Below are 19,840 nucleotides of genomic sequence, written 5' to 3'. Positions count from 1 at the left end.
ATGATCCAGCAATTCCACTTCTGTATATTTCTTTCTCTCTCTCTCTCTCTCTCTCTCTCACACACACACACACACACACACACACACACACATGAATACTATTATTTGGCCATAAAAAAGAAGGAAATTCTGCCATTTGTGACAACATGGATGGATCTGAAGGACACTATTCTAAGTGAAATAAGTCAGATAGAGAATGACAAATATTTTTTTTTGAATGACAAATATTTTATATGGCTCTTAAAGGCTGGGAATCTAAAAACAAAACCAAAAACAAACTCAGTGAACAGATTGGTGGTTATTAGAGGTTGAGGGGGAGAAATGAGTAGGGGGAATATAAAATCATTTAAAAAAATAATAAGAAAGGAGTTTTGAACTATCTCACTTTGAATTATAAACTGTCAATTTATTATTGGTAGTGTATTTAGCTTGTCTCTATTATTTTACCTTTGCTTTCTATCTGTCCCACCTTTGCTCTGCTTTTTGTTCTCCTTTCTTCCATTCTTAAAAGTAGCCTGAATTTTTGTTCTTGTATTTCACTTATTCTTTCTACTGGTTTGGAAGTCATTGACTCCCCTTTCACCTTGCAATCAAGTTTTATTTGAGTCTGTCCTTTTTTTAAGCCCACACATTTGCCTTCATGATCATTATACTGAATTATACAATGTTTGTGTAGACTTATCTACATGGTTATCATTTTTTTCTCAACAATCGTTGCATCTCAGACTTGCCTTCTTTGATCACTTTTCTTCTTTCTCAAGTACATACCTAGAACTTCTTTTAATGTAGGTCTATGGTGATTTTTTAAAAAGATTGACTTATTTTAGAGAAAGAGAAAGAACATGAGTGGGGGGAGTGACATAGGGAGAGGGAGAGAGATCCTAAAGCAGACTCCCCACTGAGCATGGAGCCCCATGTGGGGCTCAATCCCAGGAACCCAAAATCATGACCTGAGCTGAAATCAAGAGCCAGCTGCTTAACTGACTGACCTACCCAGGTGCCCTGGTTTGTTGGTGATTTTTTAAAAAATATTTTATTTATTTATTCATGAGAGACCCAGTGAGAGAGAGAGAGAGAGGCAGAGACACAAGCAGAGGGAGAAGCAGGCCCCATGCAGGGAGCCTGACGTGGGACTCCATCCAGGGTCTCCAGGATCACACCCTGGGCTGAAGGCAGCGCTAAACCGCTGAGCCACCCGGCCTGCCCCTATTGGTGATTTTTAAAAATTTTATTTTGAGATAATTGTATCTCGGAGCTAGGGAGAATCATTGACCTGGAACCACTTTAACATGCTTCCAGAATCCTATCGAATGCAAGAATCTTGGACTCAGTTCTCTCAACCTGCTCCTGGCTCTGCCAGCACTCCTGATTGGGCTGAGTAAGCATTTACTTACAGGTAACACCCTTCTCTAAATTTGTACCCCTCGTAGCTTTGAGTTTCGCTCAAAAATTTTTTTAATCTTTGAGATTTTGCTTCCTGGAAAACCAGTACTAAAATAAAAATTATGTTTTGTTTTAAAGCAAAAAAAAAAAAAAAAAGATGTAAATGAGTAAATGTTCTTCGGCATGATAGAGTCCTGCTTTTAAAAAATTGTTTGAGGGACGCCTGGGTGTCTCAGTTAGTTAATCATCTGCCTTGGGCTCACGTCATGATCCTGGGGTCCTGGGATCAAGCACTCCATTGAGCCCTGCATCAGGCTTCCTGCTTCGTGGGGAACCTGCTTCTCCCTCTCCCTCTGCCGCTGCCCCTGCTTGTGCACTCATGCATTCGTTCTCTCTTTCTTTCTCTCTAATAAATAAATAAAATATTTTTAAAAAATGAAACAAAAAGGTAGTTGAGGCATACCTGTCTCACTCAATTGGTGGAGCATGCAACTTTTGATCTCAGGGATTTGAGTTTGAGCCTCATGTTGGGTGTAGAGATTACTTAAAAATAAAATCTTAAGGGGGATCCCTGGGTGGCTCAGTGGTTTAGCGCCTGCCCTCGGCCCAGGGCGTGGTCCTGGGGTCCCCGGATCGAGTCCCACGTCGGGCTCCCCACATTGAGCCTGCTTCTTCCTCTGCCTGTGTCTGCGTCTCTCTCTCTTTCTGTGTCTCTCATGAATAAATCAATAAAATCTTTAAAATAAGATAAAATAAATAAAAATCTTAAATAAATAGGTAAATAATTAGTTGAATGGCAACTGGAAATCTGAGAGTAAAACAGGATTGTTGTAGGGAGCTCATTCCTTGGAATTTGAATCATCATCATCATTACATTTATTCAGTATTTATTGACAGTCTGTCCTATGGCAAGCGCTGTGGGGAGAAAATAACAATGAACAGCACTGATGGTTTTCCCCCTTGTGAAATTTACATTCTAGTGGAGGAGGCATTCACAAGAAATGAGCAAATAGTTTGTGACAAGTTGCCTCCAGAATGGCTCCCAAGGACCCCACTTCCTGGTATTCACATCCTTTTGTAGTCCTCTATTACATTTTACCATAGTTGGTCTGTGTGATTAATAGCATAGAGCAGAAGTGATGATATGTGACTGGATTAGGTTATAAAAAAGACTTCTGGTGAACTGAATGGTTCAGTTCATTAAGCATCTGCCTTCAGCTCAGGTCATGATCTCAGGGTCCTGGGATTGAGCCCCATGTTGGGCTTCCTGCTCAGAGAGGAGTCTCCCTCTCTCTTTCCCTCTCCCTCTCACCCTGCTCATGAGTCTCTATTACTCTCTCTCAAATAAATAAATAAAATCTTAAAAAAAAAAAAAGACTTTGTTTCTGTCTTAGGTACTCACACATTCTCTTGGATCACTCCCTTTTGGGAAGCTGTCATGTTGTGGGGATACTCAGGTAGCCTGTGGAGAGGCTGCTTGCTAAGGAACAAACTGAGCCCTGCCAATAACCACATGAGTGAGTTTAGAAGTAAATCCATTAGACTAACCGTGGGTAACAAGCTAATGGCAGCCTCATGAAAGATTCTGTCTAGACCATCCAGCTAAGCCACTCCTGTATTCCTGACCCATAGACAAGATATTAAATGTTTGTTTTAAATGGCTATGTTTAGGGATAGTTTGCTATGCATCAGTAGATGACGAATAGACAGATGAAATATACGCAAATTGGAATAAGTGCATACACCAATCTTATGGTAGAGCAGATGCCTGTCAGGAGAAGTGATATGGTCAAGCGATTAATGAAATAGGTTTTCAAGCCTGAGTGCTAATTTCATATCCTGGCTCTGCTACATACTAGCTGTGTGACCTTAACAAGTCTTTTTTTTTTTTTTTTTTAAGATTTTTAATTTATTTTTGAGAGAGAGAGTGAGAGAAAGCATATAGGGAGAGGGAGAAGGAGGAGAAGCAGACTCCCTGCTGAGTGGAGAGCCTCCATGGGGCTCTATTCCAGGACCCTAAGATCATGAAAGAGCCAAAGGTAGACCTTGACTGACTGAGCCAGCTAGGTGTCCATTTTTTTAAACTTTTTCTTTTATTTATTTATTTATTTATTTATTTATTTATTTATTTATTTATTCATTTATTCATTCATTCATTCATGAGAGACCTAGAGAGAGACAGAGACATAGGCAGAGGGAGAAGCAGGCTCCCCGAAGGGAGCCCAAGGCAGGACTTAATCCCTAGACTCTGGGACCACACCCTGAGCTGAAGGCAGGGCATTGCATGCTCAACGACTGAGCCACCCAGGCGTCCCTAACTTCTATTTTCTAATTTGATCATTTGTAGAATGAAGATAATAAGAGTACTCATGTCAAGGTTATTGTGAAGAGTCAAGAAGTTAGAAAACATAAGTGTGTAACCCAGAGCTTGACACATTTTAAAGGTTCAACTAATATAACTATTGTTAATCTGTATTGATTCTTTTTTTTTTTTTTAAGATTTTATTTATCCATTCATAGACACAGAGAGAGAGAGAGAGAGGCAGAGACACAGGCAGAGGGAGAGGGAGAAGCAGGCTCCATGCAGGGAGCCCGACGCGGGACTCTATCCCGGGTCTCCAGGGTCACACCCCAGGCTGCAGGCGGCACCAAACCGCTGTGCCACCGGGGCTGCCCTGATTCTTTTTTAAAAATATTTTATTTATTTATTCATGAGAGAAAAAGAGAGACAGGCTCCCTGCAAGGACCCTGATACAGGACTTGATCCCGGGACCCCAGGATCACTACCTGAGCCAAAGACAGATGCTCAACCACTGAGCCACCCAGGTGCCCCAATCTGTACTGATTCTTGAGCATTTGTTATTAATCTGTTTGAGCTATTTACTTGTGGTCTTTCATACTGGAAGATGGCTACTAAAGGTGAATGCCCCTGTCAAAATATGACTCAAATTTAGCAGTGCCACTCCACACTATATTGAGTACCTGCTCTGTGTCAGGGACAATACTAGGTCCTGAAAAAAGTAAGATAAGATCCATGTCCCCATAGTTCAAGTTCTCATAGAAGAGGCAGGAACAAATGTATTAGTATAATTAAGGATTAATTAAGGACTCTAAATCTAAAAGACTTGTGAATTGGAGACTTTTCAAGACTTCATCACCAAATGCCATTCGTATTTGGCATACTCCTTGTTATGGGGAGAAATTTGATACGTCTATGCCTTGGAGAAAATTTGAGAATCAGTTTAGAAGTTTAGAAATGAAAAGATCTGGGGGGGATCCCTGGGTGGCTCAGCGGTTTGGCGCCTGCCTTTGGCCCAGGGCACGATCCTGGAGTCCCGGGATGGAGCCTGCTTCTCCCTCCGCCTGTGCCTCTGCCTCTCTCTCTCTCTCTATCATAAATAAATAAATCTTTAAAAAAAGAAAGAAGTGAAAAGATCTGTTTTAATTGCTAATGAAGCCTATAATTTATACTAGGAAGACAAAGCACAGGGGAAAGCAGTAAACTGAAATGAAGACAGGCTTTGGATCTCACCTTAAATGTCACTTCCTTAGAGAGGCTCCTGCACATATCCTTGTTCTCTTCCTTCTCTTCATAGCACTTATCATAATTAATGCTTATGTGTGGGATTTTTTCATATTTCTCTTTCCAACTAGTCTATAAGCACCATGAGGGCAAGAAACACATCTGGTTTACTCACCCGTATAAATACAGCATCTAGTTTAATCCCTGGTATATAACAGGTGCTTAATACATTTTTGTAAGTGAATGTTAAGTGAGTGTTTAGAACCATTAGCATCCTGGTGGGTTATTGAAGACACAAAGAAAACTTGAGATCAGGGTGTGTGGCTGGCTCAGTCGGTGGATCATGCAACTCTTCATCTTGAGGTTGTAAATTTGAGCCCCATGTTGAGTGTGGAGATTACTTAAAAATTAAATCTTAGGGATCCCTGGGTGGCGCAGCGGTTTGGCGCCTGCCTTTGGCCCAGGGCGCGCCTGCCTTTGGCCCAGGGCGCGATCCTGGAGACCCGGGATCGAATCCCACGTCAGGCTCCCAGTGCATGGAGCCTGCTTCTCCCTCTACCTATGTCTCTGCCTCTCTCTCTCTCTCTCTCTCTGTATGACTCTCATAAATAAATAATAATAAAAAAAATTAAAAAAAAATTAAATCTTAAAGTGTTGACAAGGCTTTGATGGTTCATACAGGGAAATTCCTTTGAAGGACAATGCTGTAGAACTTCCTCCACTTGACACATAAAATCCAGGAGTGATGATGAGGAAATAGAGCGTAATCAGCCTTGTGTTTTGAAAACTGTAAAGAATACTGGTGGTCATACATCTAGCATCCATTGTTCTCTTGGTCCTTACAGGACTCCAGTTTTACTCAAGTAGCCATACCTTCATCTTGCAACTTAAGTGACTCAAGGAGCACCCGCCTCATTGCCTATTGCAATTATGGTAACCCCTTTTTCCTCCTGGAATCCAAGCTATGTCTTCTTCACATTTGCTAGACAGTTACTGATTGGGAGACAGAATATGTGCCCGTGTGACCTAATTGGCTCAAAAAAAAAAAAAAGCCCAAAGGAAAGATTTTAGATGGAAAAGAAAGTATGTGGTCCTGATTGTTCCTGGTGGACATCTGGAAAATCACTTTATTTTTTTCTAAAGATTTTATTTATTTGAGAGAGAGAGAGACAGAGATAATGAGAGAGAGCAGGAGCAGGAAGGAGAGGGAGAAGCAGGCTCCCCGCTGAGCAGGGAGCCTGATGTGGGGCTCCATCCCAGGACCCCGGGATCATGACCTGAGGTGAAGGCAGATGATTAACCAACTAAACCACCCACACACTCTAAAAAATCACTTTAGTGTTGAACCTCCCATGTTTACAGGACAGCAGAGAGACTAATAGCAACTGGGTCCTCAATAACTTGTTGAACCATTGTGTTCACCAACCTTAACGTCTGTTTTGCTTGTGGACTTTCTGTTATGTGAGATAAACTTCCTTATTGCTTAAGAAGACCGTTTGAATCAGGTTTTCTATGATCTTCAGCCAAAATGATCCTGACTGACCCATGTTATTTGACCTCCTGGCTCAATTAGGGCAGCTACAGTTAAGAAGAGTGGGCAAGTTATACTATTGTCTTGGAAAAGGCAAGCAGCTGGACTCTGTGTTTCGAAGATTGAAAATGAAAATCTGGGGCAGCTGGGATGGCTCAGAGGTTTATCACCACCTTTAGCCCAGGGTGTGATCCTGGAGTCTTCAGATCAAGTCCCACTTCAGGCTTCCTGCGTGGAGCCTGCTTCTCCCTCTGCCTGTGTCTCTGCCTCTCTCTCTCTGTCTCTCATGAATAAATAACTAAAAAAAATCTTTAAAAAAAGGGAAAATCTATTTAACTACTAACCACTGCTAGTGTGAAGAGCCAGGTAAGGAAAGAATTGGGGGCAGAGTTGAGAACATGTTTGCATGGGGCAGACACAGAGATCAAACTCACAGTGCCCCTCACTGGAAGAAGGCCTAGAAGAAGGCCGAATATAGGTCGGAAAATATTGTACTCTAAAAGCTAGAACCCTGAGACTTCTTGTGAGACACATCATGATTGATGCCCTGATGGGACCTGCTCCGCCACAGACCTGGAAAATACAGGTCATCAAACAGCGACACCATGTGGCTGCAAGATGCAACGACGATAGTGGGCTGATAGTTCAGGCCTTCCCTTTAAGTGTGAGCGAAGTTATATGTTCTGCTAGAAATTTTTGGATCGCTTAACCCTCTATCAGTTTTTGAGAATGATGGGCAGGGACCCTATTTGTAGGTCCTGAATTTATTAAGCTTAGAAATAAATATTGAGGTGATTTCTTTTTGTGGGGAAAAAAAGCAGTGATCGTATTTGTACAAGGTAGAGCTGTTTTTATAGTTTTTATTTATTTATTTTTATTTATTATTTTTTATTATAGTTTTTATCTATATTTTCAAGATGCATGAAAATTAGGCTTGAAGACACCCAAATAGAAAAACCTTTCTATTTTATTACCTCGTTTGAAAACTTGTCTATGGTTTCCCAACACCCCCTGGATAAAGTCCCAGCTGCTTAGCACATACCTAAGGCCTCCCTAGTCTGCCTTTCTAGGGATGCAACATATTACTCAGTTTCATCAGGATGCCCACAGCAAAAACCCTTTATATTTGTAACGGTTTTGGGAGTTAGGTGTTAGGGAAGGGCAGATATGAGCTCTACCAAAGGGGCCCAGGTTTAATGACACAAAATAATAATATGTTTACTGAGCACTTGTAATGTAGGCATTATAAAAGTGTGCTTTGAAATTATTTAATTTGCACATGACGTTTTCTCTAAATATCTTTCCTCTCGGGATCCCTGGGTGGCGCAGCGGTTTGGTGCCTGCCTTTGGCCCAGGGTACGATCCTGGAGACCCGGGATTGAAGCCCACGTCGGGCTCCCGGTGCATGGAGCCTGCTTATCCCTCTGCCTGTGTCTCTGCTTCTCTCTCTCTCTGTGTGACTATCATAAATATAAATAAATAAATAAATATATATATAAATAAATATAAATATATATATATATCTTTCTTCTCTATATCACTGGGGAATTCCTACCAGTCAGAATCATTCAAGTATTCCTCTAGGTTTACTTCCTCTAGTTCTTAAGCTTGGCTGCACCTGGGAAAGAAGGAGGGGAGGAGAGGTACTATTAACAAACTGCTGACACTTGAGTCCTACGACTCTGGCGCTTCTGATTTCAGTAGTCGGGGTACTGAGCACCAAGTTTTCACAACTCCCCTGGTGATTCTACTACGCAGCCAGGGATGAGGCTTAATGGGTCTAGGAAAACGAAAGTGATCCAGTTAGGTAATTCTTCTCTTTCCCTCCTGCGCCCCGTGCAAACTTCTCTGATTATGCCTATCACACTGTATCTTAATTTCAGAGCATATATTCATCTCCCTAATTAGACTTTGAGCATCTCCAGCCAGCCACCTCTGAATTTCTGGAGCCTCCTATGGAGCCTGGGACTTTTCGTGGAGATTGGAAAATGCTGAGCGGAAGGGTAAAATGTCATCAACAAACAAAAGGCTGGGGTCCTGCAGATGCCAGGTGCTGCGTGCTCAGCCGGGTCTGGAACCTAGAGAACAGGCTGACTAAGCCTGGTAGCAAGGGCTCACAGTCGCGGCTTGAGTGTGTGCCTGGAAGGCAGTGTACGGTGGCCACATTGCCTGCGCCTCACTTGCTCCAATGGCCTCACATACTTGAAGTTTGATTACCCTTTTTTTTTCCTGGAGTTGGTATACTTTTTTTTCTAGGTTCCACACCCAGTGTGGGGATTGAACTTAAAATCCTCAAGAGTTGGGATCCCTGGGTGGCGCAGCGGTTTGGCGCCTGTCTTTGGCCCAGGGCGCGATCCTGGAGACCCGGGATCGAATCCCACATCGGGCTCCCGGTGCATGGAGCCTGCTTCTCCCTCTGCCTGTGTCTCTGCCTCTCTCTCTCTCTCTGTGTGACTATCATAAATAAATAAAATTAAAAAAAAAATCCTCAAGAGTTGCATTCTCTACTGACTAAGCCAGCCAGGTGCCCCAGTTTGGTATACTTTCTTAAGTGAAAGAAAGCACTGAGCCCTTTTTATAGTGAATACTTGCAAGTTGCTCACATTCATTTGTGTACAATAACCAATAAACCTGTAGTGTCATTGAAAAAAAAAAAAAAACTTACTGCGGACTTCCAGGCAAAGGAGTTCCCAGGTGGCTGCGGACAGCAAACAGAAGGCGCGGGCTTGCAGCACGTGCAACGGCAGCGCGCAGGCGCAGACCTAAGCGCCACGCCGCGCGCTCCCGTCTACGCGCGTGTAAGCCCCGCCCCCAGGAGCGGGCCAACCGGGCGCGGAGCCGCTCTAGGCCCCGCCCCCGCCCCGCCCCCCGGCGGCGGGAGTTCGCCGCTCCCGCGTTCGGAGGCGGGCCCTGTCGCCGCGCTCCCACTGGATTGGCCAGCCTCGCTCGGCTCGGTAACGGTCGCGGAGGCGGGGCCAGGAGGGGCTGAGAGGGGCCGGGCCGGGCGCGCTGCTGAGGGGAGGCCGCGGCTGAGGAAGGTGAGTGGGGCTGTCCTGGGCAGCGGCCTCGCCTGGTCCCGGGGACGGGCTGACCGGCCCTTATCCCGGCGCCCGGCGAGGAGGCCAGTTAAGACAATGTCAGGATAAGGGTCGCGGTGTCCCTGGCAAACCTGGTTCGAGTCCTGGCTCGCTCCCCGGACCTTCACGTCTGGGCGCCCCCGTTTCTTCCTTGGTGGCCTGCAGCTGGTAATTCTCGCCTTACGCGGTGGTCGAGAAGGTTAAAGTGTAAAGGCTCAGAATGATCCCCGGCGGCTGTGTCCTAGGTGATTCCTCCGTCTGCAGAGCGTCAAGGTGTTTGAGACGGTTGCTTGGCCGGAGATGACTCGGGTGAAAAAGGGGGATGGATGCGCGAGGGAGCAGGCGAGTAGCCTTTTTCAACGGTTCATTAGGCTCATTCCAGGTTCGGAGGACCGCTGACTTGCTGCGGAGTCCAAATGGATTCTTTTTTTTTTTTTTTTTTTTTAAGATTTTATTTATTCATGAGAGACACACACACAGGCAGGCAGAGGGAGAAGCAGGCTCCAGGCAGGAAGCCCGATGCGGGACTCGATCCCGGGTCTCCGGGATCACACCCTGAGCCAAAGGCAGCCGCTCAACCGCTGAGCCGCCCAGGCGTCCCTCTAAATCGATCCTGTGAAGAAAATCGGTGAGGTGGAAATGTCAGAAGGCTGAGATCGGGAACCTAGAGACCTCACAGAAAGGGTTTCTCCCACCACTTATTTTCTCACCATAATGATAGTAAACACTGTGCAGGTGTCACCCCTATTGATTCCAGTCCTCTGCGTGAGTCTGTTTTTGCTTTCTGTATTGTCAAGTAGACCCCGGCCTGCCCCCCGCCACAGCTTGAGGAACAGGTGGGCTGACTGGGGGGTGGGAAGCGGCGGGTGGGGTTTGTCCAACAGCTTCTGCCTCAAAGGGGGAGAGGCCTGTTCAGGTCCTTTGTGTACCCTCCCCTGGGGCAGAATGATCTGGTGGAAATGACATCCAATCCTAACTCCCATTTCCTTATTTGCTGTAGGTTCACTTCCCCTTAAGAAAATCGCGAGCGGCATGCTGGCATGTCTTTGGGGTAGAGCTTTTGTTATTTATTTATTAGAGAGCAGAGACTTTGAAAGCATTGCATGTTCCGTTTATTGCAGTAATGTGAGATATATGCTTTTCAGATAGCTAATTACAGATTTTGATGTAACTCGATGGAGGAAAAAATCTGTTATAGGCCATGTTTTGTTTTGTTTTGTTTTTAAAGATTTTTATTTATTCATTCATGAGAAACACAGAGATGTGTGAGAGAGAGACAGAGACACAGGCAGAGGGAGAAGCAGGCTCCATGCAGGGAGCCCGATGTGAGACTTGATCCCGGGATTCCAGGATCACGCCCTGGGCGGAAGGCAGGGGCCAAACTGCTGAGCAACCCAGGGATCCCCTAGGCCATGGTTTATTATTTCCAGCGTTGCCCCCCAAAAGTGGTGAAAAATAATTACATTTTATCGAATGGTGATTGTTCCTGGGGCTTCAGACCTATGAAGGGTAAGTTACCAGAGGACTCTTGGAAACCTGGACAGTGCCAGGTTTGCTTCTCTGCATCTGGCTTTTGATGCCATGTACAAACCAACTTTTATCCTGCAACCCCTATTCTCACGATCTCACTTTAGGTGTGTTATGGCACTGATTAAACCGATAAAGCTTCTGTTTTGGCCTTGGGAAGCATTTGGTCTCTACCTGTGACTCAAGTTCCCCCATCCGTGTCCTGTCACAGTTTATAGTTGGGGGAAAGGCTGGTGCGCACTATCAGCACATTAATTTCACAGCATGGACCTCTGAAAAGGAAGGCTTGGTCGTAAGTGGAGTTGAGATAGTTTTTCTTCCTGCCTTTGCAGGCTGAGAGTGCTTCATTTTAGTACCCTTGCAAACAAGCATATCCTACCTTTGTAGCCAGAAGTCAGGATTGATGATAGGTGATGATAGATTTGGACTCCCAGCTAAATACCTTAACAAAGCAGGGAGAGGAAAGACGAGAAGGGAGAAGACACATGGCGATGAGCCTTGGAAGTCCATCAGCGGTTATTCCAGTTGTTTCCTACTTCAGTTTAATGGTTATTGGTACCATAGATGCCTGCTCTGGGAATAACACAAGACCATTCTTAGTAGGAGGTTGAACATTTTTAAAATTTTCTTTCTCTTTTTGAAATCTAGATGAAGATCCAGTTTCGGACGTGAGACTCACTGGGTGATCATTTCTTTGAGATCAACCTGAATGACCAGGTGAAAAGTGCAAGAGGAATGTGCTATGACTGAGGTATGTCTAATGTGGCCTATAACTCTCTGGATGTTGGGAGACCATGGAAAAGACTTATTATTTACTGAATACTGTAATAGATACATGGTATATGTATTTCCTTCTGATCTGATAATCCTATCAGGTAGATATTTTAAACTCCGGTAAAGAAACTGAAGCCTAGAGAAATTAAATAACAATATTGACTTACATAGCTGGCACCAACTGTAATCACCAACTCTGTCCTGCTATGAGCCAGGCACTATTCTATTTTCTTTCTATATTAACTCCTAATCTCCGTAACAACCCTATGAGCTAAGTACTTCTACTATCCTCATGATAATGAGGTCAAGGCACAGATACTTTTGATATCTCATACTCATACTTTTGATACTCATACTCATATCTCATACTTTTGATATCTCAGATACTTTGAGATCCTCATGATAATGAGGTCAAGGCACATTAGTACTTTTCTGGCTGTGTAGCAGAATCCACAATTTGAATCCAGAAGTGTGGGTACAGAGCTATACCAGCTTTCTTTTGGTTAGTATTTTCATTACTTTTGTTTTTATTGTCATTTAATAAAATTTTAATTGTAAAATGAATTTTTATTATGAAGTCAAACAGAAAAGAACACATGTAGCAAATGTCTGGCTTAATAAACTGTTAAAATGGTACCACTCAGGGTGTAGAACCATGCTCACCCTGCCAGAGCCCCTCCGTTGCTCCATCTGAGTCACAATTACTTCTGTACTCCCGTTAGTAGCCATTCTTCTGACTTCTATCGTAATTGCTTCCTTGTGTTTAAGAGGGTTTTTTTTCATAAGTGTATATTTCTAGATACTATAGTGTAGCCTTGCCAATTAAAAATTTTTTGGACTTTTTAAAAGAGTTTATTTTAGTGAGTGTGGAGAAGGGCAGAGGGGGGGGAAGAGAAAGAATCTCAGGCAGACTCCCAGCTGAGCATGGAGCCCCATGCGACAACCCTGTGATCATGTGACCTGAGCCAAAACCAAGAGTCGGATGCTTAACCACCTGAGCCACCCAGGTGCCCCTTAAAAACTTTTTTTAATATCTGCAGGTTTTTGGGGTGCCTGGATGGTGCAATCAGTTGAGTGTACTGGTTCTTGAGAACATAGGAGATGATATTCTCAAGAATTAATAGTTAACTCCTTTGTTTTATCTCATATTTACATACACAACAGTATCAGAATTATTGATATCATCACTAATATGATTACTGAAAACATTAAACCTTTTGTTTTTTGCTTATGTTCTTATTCTTTTTTAAAAAAATGTATGATATCTACATTGTCAGAACACGCAGTTATTACATATTCTGCTTTTCCTCTTTTAGTCTTTATTTATTCTTAGTTCTACAAGTATATTTAATGCTCATCACCAGCGTTTATGTTGATCTTTGAGAGAGAGAAGGGACTTGGGGCTTCATCCTAGGACCTTGGAATCATGACTTGAGCCGAGGGCAGATGCTTAACAGATAGAGCCACCCAGGTGCTCCTGTATTGATGTTAAAGGCATCATTTTGGTTACCTGATGCTCCTTTATTAGATTCCTTAGGAAGAAATGTTCCCTGAGTTTATGTGGATAAAAGTTTGTGCTCTTTATACATGAAAGTCACTTTTGCTGTTATAAAATCTTTGACTCACACTTCTTTTCCTTGAATATCTTAAATATATTACTCTTATTCTTTTGGCATAAAGCATCGATATCAAAGAGATATGATAATCTAATTTTTCTTCCCCTGATAAGTTGTTCTTTTTTCTAGATGACCAAGTATTTTTTCTTTGAAGTCTAGTAATTTTATTAGGATGGGTTAGTGTTCTCAAGTATGTGATACACTCTTTCCATATATAATTTCAAATATACATATATTTTCCTTTCAGGAAAGCTTTATTTTTTTAAATTGCTTTATTGAGATATATGTGATATACAGTAAGCTTCACATATTTAAGGTGTGCTACTTGATAAGTTTTGACATATATATACACCTGTGAAACCATCACACAATCAAGATTGTGCATATATCCTTCACCCCAAAAATTCTTCTGTTCCCCTTTGTGGTCCATCTTTCCAGCCTCTCATTCCCCTAGCTACTACTGATTTACTTTTTGTGACTGTAGATTAGATTAGTTTTTGTTTTCTAGAATTTTATATAAATGAAGTCATACAGTATATAAATCTTCATCTGGCTTCTTTTACTTAGCATAAGTTTTCAGGTTCATCAGTGTCGTTGCATATATCAATAGTTTATTCCTTTTTTTAGTAGTTTATTCCTTTTTATTACTGAGAAGTATTCCATTGTGTGCCTATACCAGTTTGTGTGTCTGTTTAGCTTTTGATGGACATTTGAGTTGTTTCCAGTTCCTGGTGATTTTACAAATCTCTTAAGAATTTTTATGTACAAGTCTGTGTGGTCTTATGCTTTCATTTTTCTTAAGTAAATATCTAGGAATGGAATAGCTGGGTCTCAGTATATTTAACCTTTTAAAAAGCTACCAAAGTGTTTTCCAAAGTGATTGTCCTATTTTACATGGCCATCAGCTGGGTATTAAAGTTCCAGTTTCTTCATAGCCTTGTAAACACTTAGTATAGTCAGTCTTAGCCTGACTTAGCATTTATTTTTATTTTTTATTTTTTCTGACTTAGCATTTAAATAGATGTATTGTGGTATTTTTTTTTTAAATTCCAGAGTAGTTAACATACAGTGTTATCTTAGTTTCAGGTGTACAATATAGTGATTCAGCAGTTCCATGTATTACTCAGTGCTTATTAAGATAAGTGAACTTTTAATCCCCTTCACCTATTTCACTTATCCCCATACCCACCTCCCCACCTCCCTGCTCTGGGAACCATCTGTTTGTTCCCAGAGTCCATTTTTTTGGCTTGTCTTTCTTTCCTTTCTTTTCTTTTCCTTTGCGTTATTTTGTTTCTTAAATTCTACATGAGTAAAAACATATGGTATTTGTATTTCTCTGAATGACTTATTTCACTTAGCATTATAAAAAACCCACTAGGTTCATCCATATTGTCTTATGGCCAAATAATACTCCATTGTGTATAATTGCATCTTCTTTTTCCATTCATCTTTCAGTGAACACTTGGGCTTCTTTAATATAAGGGTGCATAGGGGATCCCTGGGTGGCACAGCGGTTTGGTGCCTGCCTTTGGCCCAGGGCGCGATCCTGGAGACCCCGGATCGAGTCCCACATCGGGCTCCCGGTGCATGGAGCCTGCTTCTCCCTCTGCCTATGTCTCTGCCTCTCTCTCTCTCTCTGTATGACTATCATAAATAAATAATAAAAAAAATTTTTAAAAAAAATATAAGGGTGCATATATCCCTTTGAATTAATGTTTTCACATTTTTTGGATAAATACCCAGTAGCATGATTATTGGATCATAAGGTAGTTCTATTTTTAATTTTTTGAGGGACCTCCATGCTGTCTTACACGATGGCTGTACCAGTTTGTATTCCACCAGCCATGCACAAGGGTTCTGTTTTCTCCACATCGTCCATATTTGTTTGAGTTTTTTACTTTAGCCATTCTGGGAGTTTTGAGTTAATATTGCATTGTGGTTTTGGTTTGCATTTCCCTGATAATGAACGATATTGAGCATGTTTTCATGTGCCTGTTGGCCATCTGTATGTCATCTTTGGAGAAATGTCTGTTCATGTCCTCTGCCCATTTTTAATTGGATTATTATTTTTTTTCAGTATCGAGTTGTATAAATTCTTCATGTGTTTTGGATACTAACCCTTTATCAGATATGTCATTTGCAAATATCTTCTCCCATTTAGTAGGTTGCCTTTTCATTTGGTTGGTTGTTTCCTTTGCTGTACAAAAGCTTTTTATTTTGATATTGTCCCAATAGTATAGTTTTGCTTTTATTTCCCTTGCCTCAGGAGACATGTCTAGAAAGATAGCACTACCATCAATGTCAGAAAAACTACTGCCTGTGCTCTCTTCTAGGATTTTTTTTTTAAAGATTGTATTTATTTATTCATGAGAGACAGAGAGCGGGGGGTTGTACAGAGGTACAGACATAGGCAGAGGGAGAAGCAGGCTTCATGCAGGGAGCCTGACGTGGGACTTGATCCCGGGTCTCCAGGACCACACCCTGGGCTGAAGGCGGCTCTAAACCGCTGAGCCACCTCGGCTGCCCCTCTTCTAGGATTTTTATGGCTTCAGATCTCACATTTAGGATCTTAATTCATTTTTTTTAATTGTGTGTATGTATGTATGTATGTATTTGACAGAGTATACAGGCAGAGGGAGTGGCAGAGGGAGAAGCAGACTCCCTGCTCAGCAGGGAACCTGATTCAGGGCTCGATCCCAGGGCCCTGGGATCATGACCTGAGCTGAAGGCAGATGCTTAATCAACTGAGCCATTCAGGTGCCCCAGTCCTTAATTCATTTTGAGTTTATTTTTTGTGTGTGGTGTAAGAAAATGGTCTAGTTTCATTCTTTTACATGTAGCTGTCCAGTTTCTCCACCATTTAAAAAACTGTCTTTCCCGTTGCATATTCTTGCCTCCTTTGTCGAAGATTAATTAACCACATAACTGTGGGTTTATTTATTTTTTTCTTGTTAAGATTTTATTTTTAAGTAATCTCTACACCCAATGTTGGGCTTGAACTCACAACTGTGAGATCAAGAGTCACATGCTCTTCCAACTGAGCCAGCCAGGTACCCTTATTTCTGGATTTTCTATTCTGTTCTGCTGATCTATGTGTCTTATCTATTTTTGCCATTACCATACTGTTTTGTTTACTACAGTTTTGTAATATAACTTGAAGTATGGAATTGTGATACTTTCAGTTTTGTGTTTTTCTTTTTGAAGATAGCTTTAGCTATTTCAGGTCTTTTGTGGTTCCTTACAAATTTTAAGATTGTTCCAGTTTTTTGAAAAATGCTGTTTATTTTTTGTTAGAGATTGCATTAAATGTGTAGATTGCTTTAGGTAGCATAGACATTACAACAATATTTGGTCTTCTGTGAGCATTGAATGTCTTTCCATTTCTTTGTTATCTTAATTTCTTTAATCGCATTTTACAGTTTTCAGAGTACAGGTCTTTCACCTCCTGGTTGTTTATTTCTAGATATTTTGTTATTTTGGGTTCAATTGTAAGTGGGGTTGTTTTCTTTTTAGAGATGTATTTATTTATTTGCAAAAGAGAGAGAGCACAGGTGCACACACACAGTGTGGGGAGAGGGAGAGAGAGAATCTTAGACTCCCAGCTGAGTAGAGCCAGAAACAGGGCTCCATCTCACAACCGTGAGATCCCTGAGATCATGACTTGAGCTGAAATCAAGAGTTGAATCCTTTACTGACTGAGCCACCCAGGCACACTGGGATTATTTATTTCTCTTTCTGCTGCTTCATTATTAGTGTATAGAAATACAACAGATTTCTGTATCCTGCGACTACTAAATTCATTTATCAGTTCTAGTAGTTTGTTGGCAGATCTTTAGGGTTATCCATAGATATGTCATCTGCAAATAGTAAACGTTTTACTTCTTCCTTAGCATTTTGGATGCTTTTAATTTTTTTTTGTTGTCTGAATGCTGTGGCAAGGACTTCCAGTACTATGGTGGATGAAAATGGTGAGAGTGGACATCCTGGTCTTGTTCTGATCTCAGAGGAAAAGCTCTCAGTTTTTCCCCATTGAGTATAATATTAGCTATGGATTTTTTCATATATGGCCTTTATTATGTTGAAGTATTTTCCCTCTAAACCTAGTTAGTTGATGGTTTTTTAAATCATGAATGGATGTTGTACTTTGTGTCAATTGCTTTTAAGCCATTAATTGAAAAGATCATATGGTTTTTATCCCTTGATGTTATTAATTGATTTGTGAATATAAAACTACCCTTGCATCTTGGGAATGAATCTCACTTGATTTTGGTGAATCATTTTTTAAAAAAATATTTTATTTTATTATTTATTCATGGGAGACAGAGAGAGAGAGAGAGAGAGAGAGGAGAGAGAAAGAGAGAGAGAGAGAGAGAGAGAGGCAGAGACACAGGCAGAGGGAGAAGCAAGCTCCATGCAGGGAGCCTGACGTGGGACTCGATCCCGGGTCTCTAGGATCATGCCCTGGGCCGAAGGCAGTGCTAAACCGCTGAGCCACTGGGGCTGCCCAGTGAATGATTTTTTAAAATGTTTTGTTGGGTTCCAATTGCCAGTATATTGTTGAGGACTTTTGCATCTGTGTTCATCTGTGTTCATTGGAGATATCAGCCTGTAGCTCTCTTTTTTTTTAGCTCTCTTTTTTTGTAGTGTCTTTATCTGGTTTTGATATCAAGGTAATGTTGGCCTTATAGAATTAATTTGGAAGTTTCTGTTCCTCTTCTATTGTTTGGAAAAGTTTGAGAAGAATAGGTATTAACTCTTCTTTAAATGTTTGGTAGAATTCTCCTATGAAGCTATCTGGTTCTGGACTTTAGTTTGTAGGGCGTTTGTTTTTTGAGATTTTTTTTTTCTAGCTCCTTTAGGTGTAAGGTTAGGTTGTTTGAGATTTTTCTTCTTGAGATAGGCCTGCATTGCTATAAACTTCTCTCTAAGAAGAAATGCTTTTGATGCATCCCAAAGATTTTGGAACAGTATGTTTTCATTTTTCATTTGTTTCTATGTAATTTTTATTTCTTTGATTTCTTGGGTGACTCATTCATTGTTTAGTAGCATGTTATTTAACCTTCATTATTTGTGTTCTTTCCAGATTTTTTCTTATAGTTGATTTGTAATTTTATATAACATTGTGGTCAGGGGATCCCTGGGTGGCACAGCGGTTTAGTGCCTGCCTTTGGCCCAAGGCGTGATCCTGGAGACCTGGGATTGAATCCCACGTCGGGCTCCCGGTGCATGGAGCCTGCTTCTCCCTCTGCCTATGTCTCTGCCTCTCTCCCTCTCTCTCTGTGACTATCATAAATAATAAAAAAAAAATTAAAAAAAAAAACAAAAAAAACCATTGTGGTCAGAGAGGATGCATAATATGACTTGAATATTTTTGAATTTGTTGAGACTTGTTTTGTGGCTTAAAGCTAATATGTGATCTGTTCTGCATCATGTTCCATGTGCATTTGAAAAGAATGTGTAATCTGTTTGTGGATGGCATGTTCTGAATATATCTGTTAGATCCATCTGGTCCAGTGTGTCATTCAGAGGCAGTGTTTCTTTGTGATTTTCAGTTTGGATTATCTGTCCATTGATTTAAGTGGGGTTTTAAAGTCCCCTACTATTATTACAACCAATTACTTCCTTTATGTTTGTTTTTAACTGTTTTCTGTATTTGGGTGCTTCTATGTTAGATACGTAAATATTTACAATTGTTACATCGTCTTACTGTATTGTCCCCTTTATTATTATATAGTCCTTTGTCCTTTATTACAGTTTTTGTTTTAAACTCTATTTTGTCCATTAGAAATATTGCTACCCCAGTTTTCTTTGACATCCATTTGAACGATAAATGTTCCTCATGTCCTCACTTTTTTTTTAAGTTTTTAAAATTTATTCATTAATGAGAGACACAGAAAGAGAGGCAGAGATATAGGCAGAGGGAGAAGGAGGCTCCTCACAGGGAGCCTGATGTGGGTGGGACTCTATCCCCAGACTGGGATCATGCCCTGAGCCAAAGGCAGATGCTCAACCACTGAGCTACTCAGGTGTTCCCCCATGTCCTCACTTTTGATCTGCAAGTGTCTTTACATCTGAAATGAGTCTGTTATAGGCAGCATACAGATGGATCTTGTTTTTTTTTAATCCACTTTGTCACCCTATGATTTAATTTGAGCATTTAGTCATTTGCATTCAGAATGTTTATAGGTATATATTTATTGCCGTTTTGTTACTTTTTTGTGGTTGCTTTGATCTTGTTCTCTTTCACAATTTGTTGACTTTCTTTAGTGATATGCTTGGCTTTCTTTCTCTTTATCCTTTGCATATTTATTACTGGTTTCTGATTTGTGGCTACTGTTAGGTTTGTATATAACATCTTCCACATCTAGTCTGTGTTAGGTTGGTGGTCACTAAAGTTTGAGTCCATTCT

At 41.3% G+C, this 19,840-nt stretch overlaps 1 protein-coding gene across 13 annotated transcripts in view; it reads left to right on the top strand.

The window, feature by feature from the left end:
* Positions 1-9,396: 9,396 nt before the first annotated feature.
* Positions 9,397-19,840, top strand: part of CEP70 (centrosomal protein 70) — an 85,351-nt gene continuing 74,907 nt past the window's right edge. For 3 of the 13 annotated variants that reach the window (XR_011995282.1, XM_026018538.2, XM_026018534.2), the window contains exons 1-2: positions 9,401-9,475; positions 11,690-11,792. The gene's annotated coding sequence lies outside the window, so the exon portion shown is untranslated. Of the gene's footprint in view, positions 9,476-11,689; positions 11,793-19,840 lie in introns of all 13 variants that reach the window. The other 10 variants (XM_072726952.1, XM_026018537.2, XM_072726949.1 and 7 more) reach the window with 5 other exon arrangements.

This window comes from Vulpes vulpes, chromosome 11 (genome assembly GCF_048418805.1).
Source record: "Vulpes vulpes isolate BD-2025 chromosome 11, VulVul3, whole genome shotgun sequence".
NCBI classification, from domain to species: domain Eukaryota; kingdom Metazoa; phylum Chordata; class Mammalia; order Carnivora; family Canidae; genus Vulpes; species Vulpes vulpes.
This window is presented reverse-complemented; position numbering and strand designations above follow the sequence as displayed.